A 14327-nucleotide genomic window follows, 5' to 3' on the forward strand; every position below is an offset into this window, starting at 1 on the left:
TTGGCTGCTGGATCTCGAATGTAATCAAGGATGGATTCTCAGCTTCCTCTATCCCCCCTCTCTGTGTCCCCCATCCTTTCTCTCATATATGCTCTCTCCTTCCCCACCCTTATCCCCACGGAAGGCCTCAGCTGAAGGGTTGCCATGGAGACAGTGCTGTCATAGCAACCAAATGGTGGCAAAAAATTGAGCACTGTAGAGATGGCTGGTGTGAGATCAACAATCAGACACTTGCTGAGATTGGTTTTTTTATGCTTCCGCCACTATGATTTCCTGCCCCACTCTCACAAATAGTGAAAGCAGAAGTAAGGCTGGTCCCAGCTGTGAGAAGAGCCACCAGAGTATACTGTATGTGTTCAGTGCCTCCTGGCCTACCACCTGGAGCAGTGTGAAGCATTTCACCCTCTCTGGTTTCTCTGCAATACTACACGTTTCCAGGAAAATTAAGAAGCACTATATGCACCACTTCCTCTTGTCTGCCAGGTTCCCACCCCTCCAGACTGAGACAGTCAGGTCACGAGGATTTATTTTCTCCATTTTCAACAAGGATTCTGCTGTCTTTTGTTCCAGTTTGCAGGCATGTAACACATTTGTAACTACTTTGGAGTGGCTCTTCGGCTCATGTACCTTGTTAGATGTTAGCACTAAGATTTCTGGCCTAGATTCTCAAAGGTATTTGGGCACCGAACTCCCATTAATCTCAACACAGAGAAAAGGTGGGTGAGGTCACATGTTTTACTGGACCAACTTCTGTTGGTGGAAGGGACAAGCTTTTGAGCTAAACAAAGCTCTTCCTCAGTTCCACTTCTTCCTGAGGAAGAGCGCTTTGTAGCTCAAAAGCTTGTCCCTTCCACCAACAGAACTTGACCAAATAAAAGATATAACCTCACCTACCCTATCTCTCTCAGACCCTGGGACCAACATGTCTGCAACACTGCATAATTTCAGTTGGAGACAGATGCCTAATAACTTTGAGAATCTGGTCCTTTGCCCTTCTGCCCAAGAATAACAAATATTTTTCCCCAAAAATAATTTCTTTTGAATAAAAAAAAATCCAATCTAAATTTAAAAATTACCAGTGGAGAATCCACCACAACCCTTGGTAAATTGTTCCAATGATTTATTACCCTTACTATTAAAAAAATCATGCCTTATTTCCAGTCTGAATTTTTCTAATTTCAACTTCCAGCCATTGCATCATTTTATACCTTTCGCTCTAGATAGAAGAGCCTGTTATCAAATATTTTTTCTCCACATAGTTACTTATAGACTGTAATCAAGTCACCCTCTCTTTGTTAAGCAAAATAGATTGAGCTCTGTGAGCCTACCACTATAAGGCATATTTTCTAATCCTTTAATCATTCTCATAGCTCTTTTCTGAACCCTCTCCAATTCATCAACACTCTTCTTGAATTGTGGACACAAGAACTGGACACAGTATTCCAGTAGCAGGCTCACCAGTGCCAAATACAGAGGTAAAATAATCTCTCTACTTCTACTAAAGATTCCAGTTTACGCATATAAGATCTTTTGGACACAGCGTTCTTGTTCAGCTGATTATCCACTACGACCTCCAAATCTTTTTCAGAATCACTGTTTCCAAGGATAAGAGTCCCCCATCCTGTAAGTATGGCCTACATTCTTTATTTCTAGATGTATACATTTACAGTTAGTCATATTAAAACATACGTTTGCTTGCACCCAGCTTACCACAATATCCAGATCAATTTGTACCAGTGACCTGTTCTCTTCAGTATTCACCACTACCCCAATTTTTGTGTTATCTAAAAACTTTATCAGCAATGATTTTATGTTTTCTTCCAGGTCATTGATAAAAACATTAAACAGTGTAGGGTCAAAAACTGATCCCTACAGGACCCCACTAAAGACACAGCTGCTCAATGACAAAGCCTTTGACAAGGTCCCTCACCAAAGGCTGTTACGTAAATTAAGCTGTCATGGGATAAAAGGGAAGGTCCTTTCATGGACTGAGAACTGGTTAAAAGAAAGGGAACAAAGGGTAGGAATTAATGGTAAATTCTCAGAACGGAGAGGGGTAACTAGTGGTGTTCCCCAAAGGTCAGTCCTAGGACCAATCTTATTCAATTTATTCATAAATGATCTGGAGAAAGGGGTAAACAGTGAGGTGGCAAAGTTTGCAGATGATACTAAACTGCTCAGGATAGTTAAGACCAAAGCAGACTGTGAAGAACTTCAAAAAGATCTCACAAAACTAAGTGATTGGGCAACAAAATGGCAAATGAAATTTAATGTGGATAAATGTAAAGTAATGCACATTGGAAAAAATAACCCCAACTATACATACAATATGATGGGAGCTAATTTAGCTACAACGAGTCAGGAAAAAGATCTTGGAGTCATTGTGGATAGTTCTCTGAAGATGTCCACGCAGTGTGCAGAGGTGGTCAAAAAAGCAAACAGGATGTTAGGAATCATTAAAAAGGGGATAGAGAATAAGACTGAGAATATATTATTGCCCTTATATAAATCCATGTACGCCCACATCTAGAATACTGTGTACAGATGTGGTCTCCTCACCTCAAAAAAGATATACTGGCAGAAGAAAAGGTTCAGAAAAGGGCAACTAAAATGATTAGGGGTTTAGAGAGGGTCCCATATGAGGAAAGATTAAAGAGGCTAGGACTCTTCAGATTGGAAAAGAGGAGACTCAGGGGGGATATGATAGAGGTATATAAAATCATGAGTGATGTGGAGAAAGTGGATAAGGAAAAATTATTTACTTATTCCCATAATACAAGAACTAGGAGTCACCAAATGAAATTAATAGGCAGCAGGTTTAAAACAAATAAAAGGAAGTTCTTCTTCACGCAGCACACAGTCAACTTGTGGAACTCCTTACCTGAGGAGGTTGTGAAGGCTAGGACTATAACAGCGTTTAAAAGAGAACTGGATAAATTCATGGTGGTTAAGTCCATAAATGGCTATTAGCCAGGATGGGTAAGAAATGGTGTCCCTAGCCTCCGTTTGTCAGAGGATGGAGATGGATGGCAGGAGAGAGATCACTTGATCATTGCCTGTTAGGTTCACTCCCTCTGGGGCACCTGGCATTGGCCACTGTCGGTAGACAGATACTGGGCTAGACGGACCTTTGGTCTGACCCGGTATGGCCGTTCTTATGTTCTTATGATAATTCCGCATTTACAATCACAATGTAAGATATATCAGTTAGCCAGTTTTTAATTTTGTATCGTTCTAGTTTTTTAATCAAAATGTCATGTATAACTAGTCCCAAATGCCTTCGAGAAGTCTTAGTATATTATATCAGCACTATTACCTTTATCCAGTAAACCAGTAACCTCATCAAAAAAAGATAAGCTGATTTGACAGGATCTATTTTCCATAAACCCATGTTGATTGGCATTAATTATATTGGCTTCCTTTAATTCTTTATTAATCAAGCTCCATATCAGCTGCTCCATTATCTTGGCAAGATTAGTGTCAGACTGATCGGTCATCCCATTTATCCTTTTTAAATATAGGCACAAGATTAGCTTTCTTCCAGAGTTCTGGAACTTCCTCAATATTCTTAAATTTATTGAAAAGCAACATTAATGGTCCAGTATTTCCTCAACCAGCTCTTTTAAAACTCTTGGATGCAACTTATCCAGACTCACTGATTTTAACGTCTAATTTTAGTAGCTATTGTTTAACATCCTCCTGAGTTATTATTGGACTGGAAAGAGTGTGTAACAGACCCAGACCAGTTTGGTGCAGGATTCTGGTAGAAGGCAAATATACTGGCCACTGGATGAATAGTTTTCTATTCCCTGAGTGACCAGAGCAGGGGCTGCCCTAGAGCAATCAGAAACCTGCTAAAACCAATTAAGACAGGCAAGCTAATTAAGACACCTGGAGCCAATTAAGAATGTACTGGAATCAATTATGGCAGGCAGGCTAATCAGGACACCTGGTTTAAAAAGGACCTCTCATCAGTTAGTGGGGGTGTGCAGGGAGTGAGAAGGCATGCTGCTGGAGGACTGAGGAATATAAGTGTTATCAGACTTCAGGAGGAATGTCCTGTGGTAATGATAAAGAAAGTGCTGGGGGGAGGCCATGTGGAAGTATCCCAGGGAGTTGTAGCTGCCATGCAGCTGATACAGGAGATGTTGTTGACAGCTGCTATCCACAGGGCCCTGGGCTGGTGTAGAGGGTAGACATGGGTTCCCCCTATCCCCTCAACTCTCTATCTAACACAGGAGGAGTTGACCTGGTCTGTGAGATACACCACAGGGGAAGATCTAAATTTGGAAAGAGATCTGGCCTGTCCCTGACCCACTAGGTGGGACAATAGAGACTGTAGAGATTGTTCTCCATTTCCCCCATGCTGGCCAGTGATGAGGTTAGCTGAGTGAACATCAGGTTTGAGCCTCTAGCATAGGGGTAGACAACCTATGGCACGTGTGCCGAAGGCGGCAGGTGAGCTGATTTTCAGTGGCACTCACACTGCCTGGGTCCTGGCCACCGGTCTGGGGGGGCTCTGCATTTTAATTTAATTTTAAATGAAGCTTCTTAAACATTTTAAAAAACTTATTTACTTTACATACAACAATAGTTTAGTTATATATTATAGACTTATAGAAAGAGACCTTCTGAAAACATTAAAATGTATTACTGGCATGCAAAACCTTAAATTAGAGTGACTAAATGAAGACTCGGGACACCACTTCCGAAAGGTTGCCAACCCCTGCTCTAGCAAAAGCAGACAAACAGATGTATGCTGTGAATCTCTGAGGTGGGCAAATCTGCCAGAAAGCACAGGACCCACCAAGGCAGAGGAGGAACTTTGTCACAAGTGTCATTATCATATGATACATTACATCACCTGTTTTTCTTCTGAAATACAGAACAGAAATATTTATTAAACAATTTTGCCATTTCTGATCATTCTACCATTTCCAGCCAGTAATGTATCAAAACCATTGTTAGGATTCTTTTTGTTCCTAATATACTTAAAAACCTCCTTCTTATTGTCCTTACCTCTGCTGGCTATAGATTTTTTCCTTGTGTTCCTTCACTTCCCATATCAATTTTCTGCAGTTCCTGGCTTCTGATTTACATTCATTATTATCTACTTCCCCTTTATTCCATTTTATATATTTTATATATCATATATATTTCTCTAAATTAGGCCAGTTTTTAAACAAGTAGGGCCTTCTTTCTTGATTGTGGGATTGTGGCTTTTTGAGCATCACGTAAAGTGTTCTTAAATATTTCCCAATTATTATTCACATTTTCCTGTTCAAATTCTTCCTTCCAGTTGTTTTTGTTCATAATTGCTTTGAATGTTGTAAAATTTTCCCATTTAAAGCAGCAAGTACATATATATTACTGGTTTGAACTTCACTCTGTTTGCACTTTACACACGTGAACAAGTTGTGGTCATTTATACCTAAGCTACCATTGATTTTTAGTTCTGTAATCAGTTCCTGTTTATCTGCTAAGACCAGGTCTAATACAGAATTCCCCAATGTTGGATGCAACACTTTTTGAATTAGGAAATTGTCTTCTATAATATTTTAAAATTCCAAGGATGTTTTAGTACTGGCAGCATATGTCACTCAAAATTAAGTCCCCCATGATCATGCAGCTTCTCCCACCCCAGCCTCCCCAGCACATTATAGAGAGGTGCTTAAGAAGCCAGTCATCCTGTTCCCTATTGTGATTTGGTAATCTATACCACCAATTAATACCTCATCTTGTGCCTTATCTATTAGGACATTGATCCATAAGATCATTTTCTTCCAAGTTGTCAGTGACTCAGAAACAGGTAAAGCCATTTTTGACATAGAATGACACTCCCTCACCCCTTTTTCCCACTTAATCCTTCCTATATGTTATAACCATTGATTTTAACATTCCAGTCACGTAACTCATCCCACCATGTTTCAGTAATACCAACTAGATCGAATTTATGCTTACAAATGAGCAATTCCAATTCCTCTTGTTTGTTAACAAGGCTCTTAGCATTAGTGTATAGGCAATTAAAGAATTTCTTCTCTTCATGTCCTTTGGTTCCTTGATTAATTTTGTTCTCAACATCTCGATTTTGATGCTGAATGCTTATTTCTTCTCTCTTTTTACCCTCCCCTTTCACTATTACTTTAACATCTCCTGACTATGCTAGCCAGCATGTCCCCAAGATTGGTCCCCCTTCTACTGAAATGGAGACCATCCAAACTTTACAGCCCCTCACCCCACTGAAGGTGGACCAGTGTTCCACGAAACCAAAACCCTCAAACACACACCACTTAATTAATGAATGGTTCACTTTCAGAATCTTCTGCCTTGTCTTCCTTCGCTCATGGGACAGGAAGGATCTCTGATAAGATCCATTGGACATACTTCTTCTTCAGCATGCTTCTGAGTTCCCTGAAGCCATCTATTGTCTCAGAGAGATCCTGCAATACAGTATCATTAAAGCTGATATGAACCATCAGCAGTGGATCCTTGCCCGTTGACTTCAGAAGCCTATCCAATCTTAGAGTGATGTCTTGTGTCTTAGCTCTGGGAAGACAGCACACCATCCTGTTGTCTACCTGTCCCTTGCACAATCATAGAAATGAAGGGCTGGAAGGGACCTTGAGAGGTTGTCTAGTCTAGTCCCTTGTGTTGAGGCAGGACCAAGTAAACCTAGACCATCCCTGACACGTGTTTGTCTAAACTGTTCTTAAAACCTCCAGTGATGGGAATAACACAACCTCCCTTGGAAGCCTATTCCAGTGTTTACCTATCCTTGGAGTTAGAAAGTTTTTCCTAATCTCTAATTTAAATGTCACTTGCTGAATGTTCTTCATAGTATAGAATCCCAGCAAGGATCATCCATAGTGGTCCTCAGAGACCCAGCCTACACCTTGCTCCCATAGCTCATGAAGCCGTACACCTGCTGCTTTGACAGCAGCAAGGAGAGCTTCAACAGGTGCAGAATGGTACTTGAATGTGCCTTTGGCCATTTGAAAGGCTACTGGCACTGACTACTCAAAAGTTAAGGCCTCAGTGAAAAAATATCCCCATGGTCATAGTTGCCTGCTGTGCACTTCATAATATCTGCTAAGCAAAGAGGGAGCCATTTCCACTGGAGGGTGGAGGTGGAATGGCTGTCTGCTGATTCTGAGCAGCTAGATACCAGGGCTATACGAAAAGCTCAACAGGGAACTATACAGCTCAGAGAGGCTTTGAAAGGCCATTTTAACAGTGAGACACAGCATGTTGCTATAGTGTGCTGTACCTGGCATCATTGTTGTTGTTTTGTTTTTTCCCACCATGGTATGAGCTTTGTAATGAGTGCTCTGTGTGTAGTAATATAACATTGCAACTGCCCCCATTGCTATTATCTGTGAATGATGTCAGCCCCAGCCAGCATATGTTGTGAACTAATAAAGATGAATTAAATTTCCATAAATAGACTTTTATTCCAAACCTGTGAAAACAGACATATTTATAACTGAATGAAACTTTATAAATACAGGGAAAAGAACCTCTGAAAGGGAAGGAACAGTTATTTCCATTTCACAAACACACATACACCAACTGTCTCTCTCACAGGTCAGTGTATGTGCAGCTGTGATAGTCTGTACTCCCCCCAGGGTGGAGTGCTAGGGGTACTGCACTGGCCCCTGATGCCATGTAGTAAAGGAAGGGGGTGCAGGGAGGCACCGGAATACAGTTCTCTGTGGGCTGCAGGGGAAGGCTAGAACAGATCTGTTGAGCCTGAAGGTCAGTCAGAGACTGCAGCATGTCTGTTTGCTCCCTGAGAAGCACTATCATCTCTTGCTGCCTGTTTCTCCTGTCCTCACTATCCCTGTCCATTGTGTCCTCGAGTGTCATCCTCCAAGCCCTCTGCTCAGTATCCGAAGCACCGAGGCCCGCAGGATCTCCTGGAACATGTCTTCCCTTGTCCTCTTCTTTGTCCTTTTCTGGCTGAGCCACTCTGCTGGTGTGGATGGAGAGACCCTCAGGGCCACTTTTGCAGCTGCGAAAGAAACAGTGGACAGAAGAACTATTGTGAGTGCATTCACTCCGCTTGATCACACAAGTTACAAGCACTACATTATCACTTCTGCTTGGGATTCATAGAGCATGGCGGCATTCCCAGCCATAGTAACAACAGCCCGGGGGTGAGGGGGCGAGCTGGCAGAATACGTGGGGGGAACTCATGAGCATGAGTATGTGCAGCTAGGGCAGTTGAACTGAATACTGGCACTGTTTTCCGCAGGCAGTGGTGATGTTAGCTGATATCTCACTCCGGAGGGTAACAGAGGCTGAAAGGGAACAGCTCCTGCACACATCCGGCTGCAGACCGAGTCTGTATGGTGCTAGCCTATGTTCTGCAGTGGTGCCAGCTGAAGTAATTCCTAGGTGGTGTGGGAAAATGTCCTACTGCAGCAGAAGAAATAAGGCAGCCCTCCCCAGAAGCTTTCAGCAGAGATTGCAGATTACCTCCAGGAAAGCTTCCTCAAGATCTCTATGGAGGATCCACAGGACATCCCAGTGTACATAAACAAACTGTTCTGCAGGGCTCCCTCTGCCTAACTGTTGAGAAGCAGATAGCAACTCTTCCTCTACCTCTACTACCTCTTGCAGTGTGACTAAAAAAGAATAAATGAACAGATGTGTCCCTGCAATGTCAAAGCAAACCACATACTTACCAGAGGTTCCTTCCCCTGGATCAGTCTTGGCAGCGCTGGACTTCTGGGACTTGCTCAGCTGCTCAGGAGTCAAAAGGGGTCCTGGCTCACAGCATCACTGGATCCCCCTGTTGCCTGTTCACCCTTCTCCTTCTCTTGTTCCTTGTTCAACACCTGGTTCTCAGGGTTCATTGTGCTGGCCTGTGACAACATATGAAGTACCCACGGGACCCTGCGGGGGGTTGCCCCTGAGTATGACATACAGCTCCTTGGAGAAGTGGCATGTCTGCAGCTCCGCACCAGAGTGACCATTTGCCTCTTTTGCCTTCTGGTATGCCTGCCGCAGCTCCTTGACTTTCACACAGCACTGATGCGTGTCCCTCTTGTAGCCCTTCTCCCTCCTGATCTGAGAGATCCGCTCGTAGATGACAAAGTTTCTACACCTGAATCAGAGCTGTGTCTGCATAGCCTCTTCTCCCCACAGACCCAGGAGATCCACCACCTCCTGTGTACGCCAGGCAGGAGCATGTTTGCTGTGTGGAGCCAGCATGGTCAGCTGGGCAGTTGTAGGGTGACCAGATGTCCTGATTTTATAGGGACAGTCCCGATTTATGGGTCTTTTTCTTACATAGGCTCCTATTACCCCCCCACCCCATCCCGATTTTTCACATTTGCTGTCTAGTCACCCTAGGCAATTGCTATGTGAGCTTTTCACACCAAGCAAACAGGAAATGGAATTTCAAAAATTTGTTGGCCTTTAAAAGGGGAGGGGCATGTACCTATGTACCTGGCCGCTGGGCAGCAGAGTTCAAAACGCTGACCAGAGTGGTCATGGTGCGGCATTGTGGGAAACCTAGTGAAGGCCACTAACCTCTACGTAAGTAACGCAGTGTCTGCACTGACACTGTGTCACCCAACTATGTTGACCTATGTCTCTCATGGAGGTGGAGTTATTAAGTCGGCATAATGTGTGAGTTACATCAGTTGGAGCGACACTGTAGTGTAGATGCTTACACAGGTTAATGTAAGCTGCCTTGTATCAACCTAACTCTGTAGTGTAGAGCTGGCATGAGTTTCTCTGTCTCTTCCCACCTCTCTCTCTCTCTGTCAGCGTCTGACTCACTGCCTCTCTAAGTTTCTCTTCCCTCTGTGTCTCACTTTCTCTTCTCTTCCCAGATCTCATCAGTGCCCCTCCTTTGTAATGGGGAGGGATAGCTCAGTGAGCATTAGCTTGCTAAACCCAGGGTTGTGAGTTCAATCCTTGAGGGGGCCATTTAGGGATCTGGGGCAAAAATCTGTCTACAGATTGGTCCTGTTTTGAGCAGGGGGTGGGACTCAATGACCTCTTGAGGTCCCTTCCAACCCTGATATTCTATGATTCTATACTTCTTCACCTCCCCATGGCCTCTCTTCCACCTGCAGGGTGTTGTTTCATCCAGTCCTAAGGGAATCATTTTGCTCTTTCCACTTCAGTACTTTGCTCTTTGTGTGTGTTAATCTTTGCTTGTTTTTCATTCCCAGGCTTTTATCATTTCTGCTTCAAAGTCAAAGATATGGGTTTTTGTAGAATAACAAAGGACTTTTTCCCCCCTCCTAGACATAGATAAGGGGTCTCCGGGATCCGGGAGAAGATTGGTTGCTAATTACACAGAACCTGGAAAGAGGGCACAGAAGGGAGACCAAAGAACAATGATGTTTCGGTGAGTAAACGTGAATGCAAAGGATTCTGGGTAGAAATCAGTGCCATGTAATATTTAGATAGGAAAGGGCCAGATAAGACTGAATAACTGCAAAAAAGCATCCTGGAGACTCCCTGCAGGCAGGCCACTATGTGATGGAGAGTTAGCAGGCTGCCTAATAGAAACCAAGGCTGGGGCTTCCATTCCAACAGCTCACACCTCCCCATGATGGCCACTTCCAAAAGGGTAGGGAAAAATTGCATCATTACAGGTGATGGGAGGCCACACCCTAGACATCTATCCCTTTACCAGAGTGAAACAACCATTGTCTATATTGACTTCTGGGCTTGGTTATAAGCCTGTCTGTTAACTCAGGCACAGGGGTGGCTCCAGGCCCCAGCACGCCAAGTGCGTGCTTGGGGCGGCATGCCGCAGGGGGCGATCTGCCGGTCGCCAGGAGGGCGGCAGGCGGCTCCGGTGGACCTCCCGCAGGCATGCCTGTGGAGGGTCCGCTGGTCCCGCGGCTTCGGTGGAGCACCCGCAGGCATGCCTGTGGGAGGTCCACCGGAGCCGTGGGACCAGTGGACCCTCCGCAGGCATGTCTGTGGGAGGTCCACCGGAGCCACAGGACCGGCGACCACAAGAACGCCCCCCGCGGCGTGCCGCCATGCTTGGGGTGGCGAAATGGCTAGAGCCGCCCCTGCTCAGGCATCCGCTAAGGAAGATGGGAGGAAGGTAAGACTGAGGACTGCTGAATATTAGGGGAGTTTTAGTCAAATAGCAGCTATTGTAGCCAAGGTGTGGTTAATTAATTGATCTTTTTGAATTGTAAATCCATCACATCTATACAATGGGTACATGTCCTAGACATTGGAAAATAAATATATATATTATTACACTCTAGTGTGAGAGAGTGACACTGCTTTACAATGGATGGAATCAGAACTGCTCACCTATGTCTCAGAGGCCCTATACTGCTTACAACTAATGATGATTCTCCTTTAGCTCCAGTGATCACTTATAGGAGGAAGATCTGCTGCTGCTGCAAAGTTCTGAGTGGCCATGAATTGCAACATAATGACAAGCTGTAAAAATATCATGAGACAAGAGTCATCTGATTTGTTATTGTATCCTTTTGTGTTAAAAGGAAGAATGAAGAGCATTCTCTGGGTATGTCTACACTGCAATGTAAGCCTGGACTCAGCCTCCAGCCTAACACTCCTTCTGTCTATTAAAGTAGCACTAACACAGGGCTTGGACCCAGGGCCCCAGAAGCCTGCGGGGCTGCAGGGTCTGAGCACAAGTCAAGTCTTAACCGAGGGTTCAAGCTCTATTGCTTTGCAGTGCAGAATAGCCTCGCTTGACCTGGACCTAGGAGTCCTCCAAAAAGTATCCCACAATCCCGTGGGCCAACTTCCTTTGTCCTCTCTATCCCAAGAATCTTGAATCTACTCTATTGAAAACAGAAGCAACCACCCTTGGTGTACTGCAGCAACTCAGTTAGTTAGCATTAACCCTTCCATTGTCTTCTGACCACCGAGCTGCAAACACACCATCAGAGAGCCTTCAGTGTTTGCAATGAAGACTGAACAGAACAAGCCTTTTGCAAAGCACACTACTTTGTGGTCATGGGGACACACCCTGATTTTGGTAAATCTCTGATGCAAGGCCAGCAAAACTGTGGACTTAAGTAAGAGTACCAGGAATGACTACGCATATTAATAAATAGTGAAGAAGCTGGCAGCTTTGCAAATTTACACAACCAGTACCCAGTGCAAGGGAGTGGTTTAAATGGCTCAAGAGTGAGTACCAGAAACTCAGGGAACAGAACCACACCTCAGGCAACTCGCCAAAATCATGTGTGTTATGAGAAGTCTGGTTGCTGAGCACTGCGCTGAGCATGGAGCCAACAGTGGTACATGATGACCTGGTCAGCCAGGATGAGGCTCCACTGTCTTCAGAATCCACCATAGGGACTGATGGGAACCTGCAGCAGTCTCCAAGTGGGGACAATGAAGTCACTCTGTTGCTGAGACCTGTTCCAGAGCAGACTTTGGAGCAGGAGCAGGAGCAGCAGCAGCACATTCTGGGTCTGTACTCATACGGGCTGATGCACTCCCCAAGGAGCAGCCCATGGCGGAGCCTGCAGCAGACACACATGGGATCAAAGCTGTTCCTAAGCCCCAGGAAGTTTCTGGCTCCATTTTAATGTTTATTAATACAGTAATGTGGCCAATGCAAAAGTTATGAAAACCCCAGCTAGCAGCCTGTATCTGCTAGTGGCGGATTATATGCCAGCAGTATGGCTCTTCCACCCAACCACCGCCACCACGTGGAGTTCAAAATGGCGACCAGGACATGCAAACAGCAAAGAACAACTTTAAAGTATTTTTACTGGAAAGGCACAGATTTTTGCTAGGCCATTCCTATTTCTTAAAAACAATAACCTTACATTGCCATGCCAGGAAGTACGCCACTCTGTAACCATTCTACAGTCTATCGAGCTGCCTGGAAACAGTGAACTCTGTGAGTGTTTGGGGAAATGTGTTCCATTCACAAATCTAGTCCATTGTAGTCAGTGCAGTCCATTGATGGCAATTTTTTCCCCCCAAATATGACTGCGGTTTGAAATTTTCTGGGGGTGGGGAGGAGGGAGGAGAAATGTGCTGGGGGTGGGGAGGAGGAAGGCTGTGAATTTCTGCATGTTTGCATGCTGTCATAACAGGCTATGCCATGTGGAATCCAACACAGCATCCTGTTGATTCCCTCAGGAATTCTGACCCAATCCTGGGTGCTGATAGCTGCAAACTTTTCCTGAAGCAGGAACTCCGGTTAGGTAGTCATATTTCAGGGAAGGACGTATTTTCCAGGGCCACTTCAGTAGCTGACCAGTCCACACCACTCATAGATTTGCTGTTCAGTTACTATACATTTTAATACTTCTGTTGCATAAACTGCAGGTTTCCCACCAGCAGCTTGGAATAACACCTCCTTTGCCAATCAGGCACCACAAGAACTGTTATGTCCTCCAGAATTGGAAAGGCCTGAAATTGTAGAAAAATCTTTTGTAGCACAGCCAGCCCTCCACTCCCACCTGCCCCAAAACCAAGTTGTTTTGCAGTTTTCTAACATCAAAACAATCAGCTTTCCATTTTTAATTCTCCATTGTGCCTGTAATTCTTTCACTAAAAGAACAAGAAGTATTTGTGACACCTTAGAGACCAACACATTTATTTGGGCATAAGCTTTCGTGGGCTAAAACCCACTTCATCAGATGCATGCAGTGGAAAATACAGTAGGAAGATGTATATACACAGAGAACATGAAAAAATGGGTGTTCCCATACCAACTCTAACAAGACTAATCAATTAAGGTGGGCTATTATCAGCAGGACAGAAAAAAACTTTTGTAGTGATAATCAGGGTGGCCCATTTCAAACAGTTGACAAGAAGGTGTGAGTAACAGTAGGGGAAAAATTAGCACGGGGAAATAGTTTTTACTTTGTTTAAAGACCCATCCACTCCCAGTCTTTGTTCAAGCCTAATTTAATGGTGTCCAGTTTGCAAATTAATTCCAATTCTGCAGTTTCTCATTGGAGTCTGTTTTTGAAGGTTTTTTGTTGGAGAATTGTGACTTTTAGGTCTGTAATTGAGTGACCAGGGAGGTTGAAGTGTTCTCCTACTGGTTTTTGAATGTTATAATTCTTGATGTCTAATTTGTTTCCATTTATTCTTTTGCATAGAGACTGTCCGGTTTGGCCAATGTACATGGCAGAAAGGCATTGCTGGCACACGATGGCATAGATCACATTGGTAGATGTGCAGGTGAACGAGCCTCTGATGGTGTGGCTGATGTGATTAGGTCCTATGATGGTGTCCCTTGAATAGATATGTGGACAGAGTTGGCAACGGGCTTTGTTGCAAGGGTAGGTTCCAGTTTTTGTGGTGTGGTTGCTGATGAGTATTTGCTTCAGGTTGGGGGG

At 44.2% G+C, this 14327-nt stretch overlaps 1 long non-coding RNA gene across 1 annotated transcript in view; it reads left to right on the forward strand.

The window, feature by feature from the left end:
- LOC120377820 overlaps positions 1–12975 on the forward strand; it is a 28140-nt gene extending 15165 nt beyond the window's left edge. The window contains exons 2-3 of the long non-coding RNA XR_005587489.1: positions 10264–10366; positions 11351–12975. This is a non-coding gene — a long non-coding RNA (uncharacterized LOC120377820). The remainder of the gene's footprint in view (positions 1–10263; positions 10367–11350) is intronic.
- The last annotated feature ends 1352 nt before the right edge of the window (positions 12976–14327 follow it).

The sequence above is a fragment of the Mauremys reevesii genome, linkage group 1, assembly GCF_016161935.1.
Source record: "Mauremys reevesii isolate NIE-2019 linkage group 1, ASM1616193v1, whole genome shotgun sequence".
Lineage (NCBI taxonomy): Eukaryota > Metazoa > Chordata > Testudines > Geoemydidae > Mauremys > Mauremys reevesii.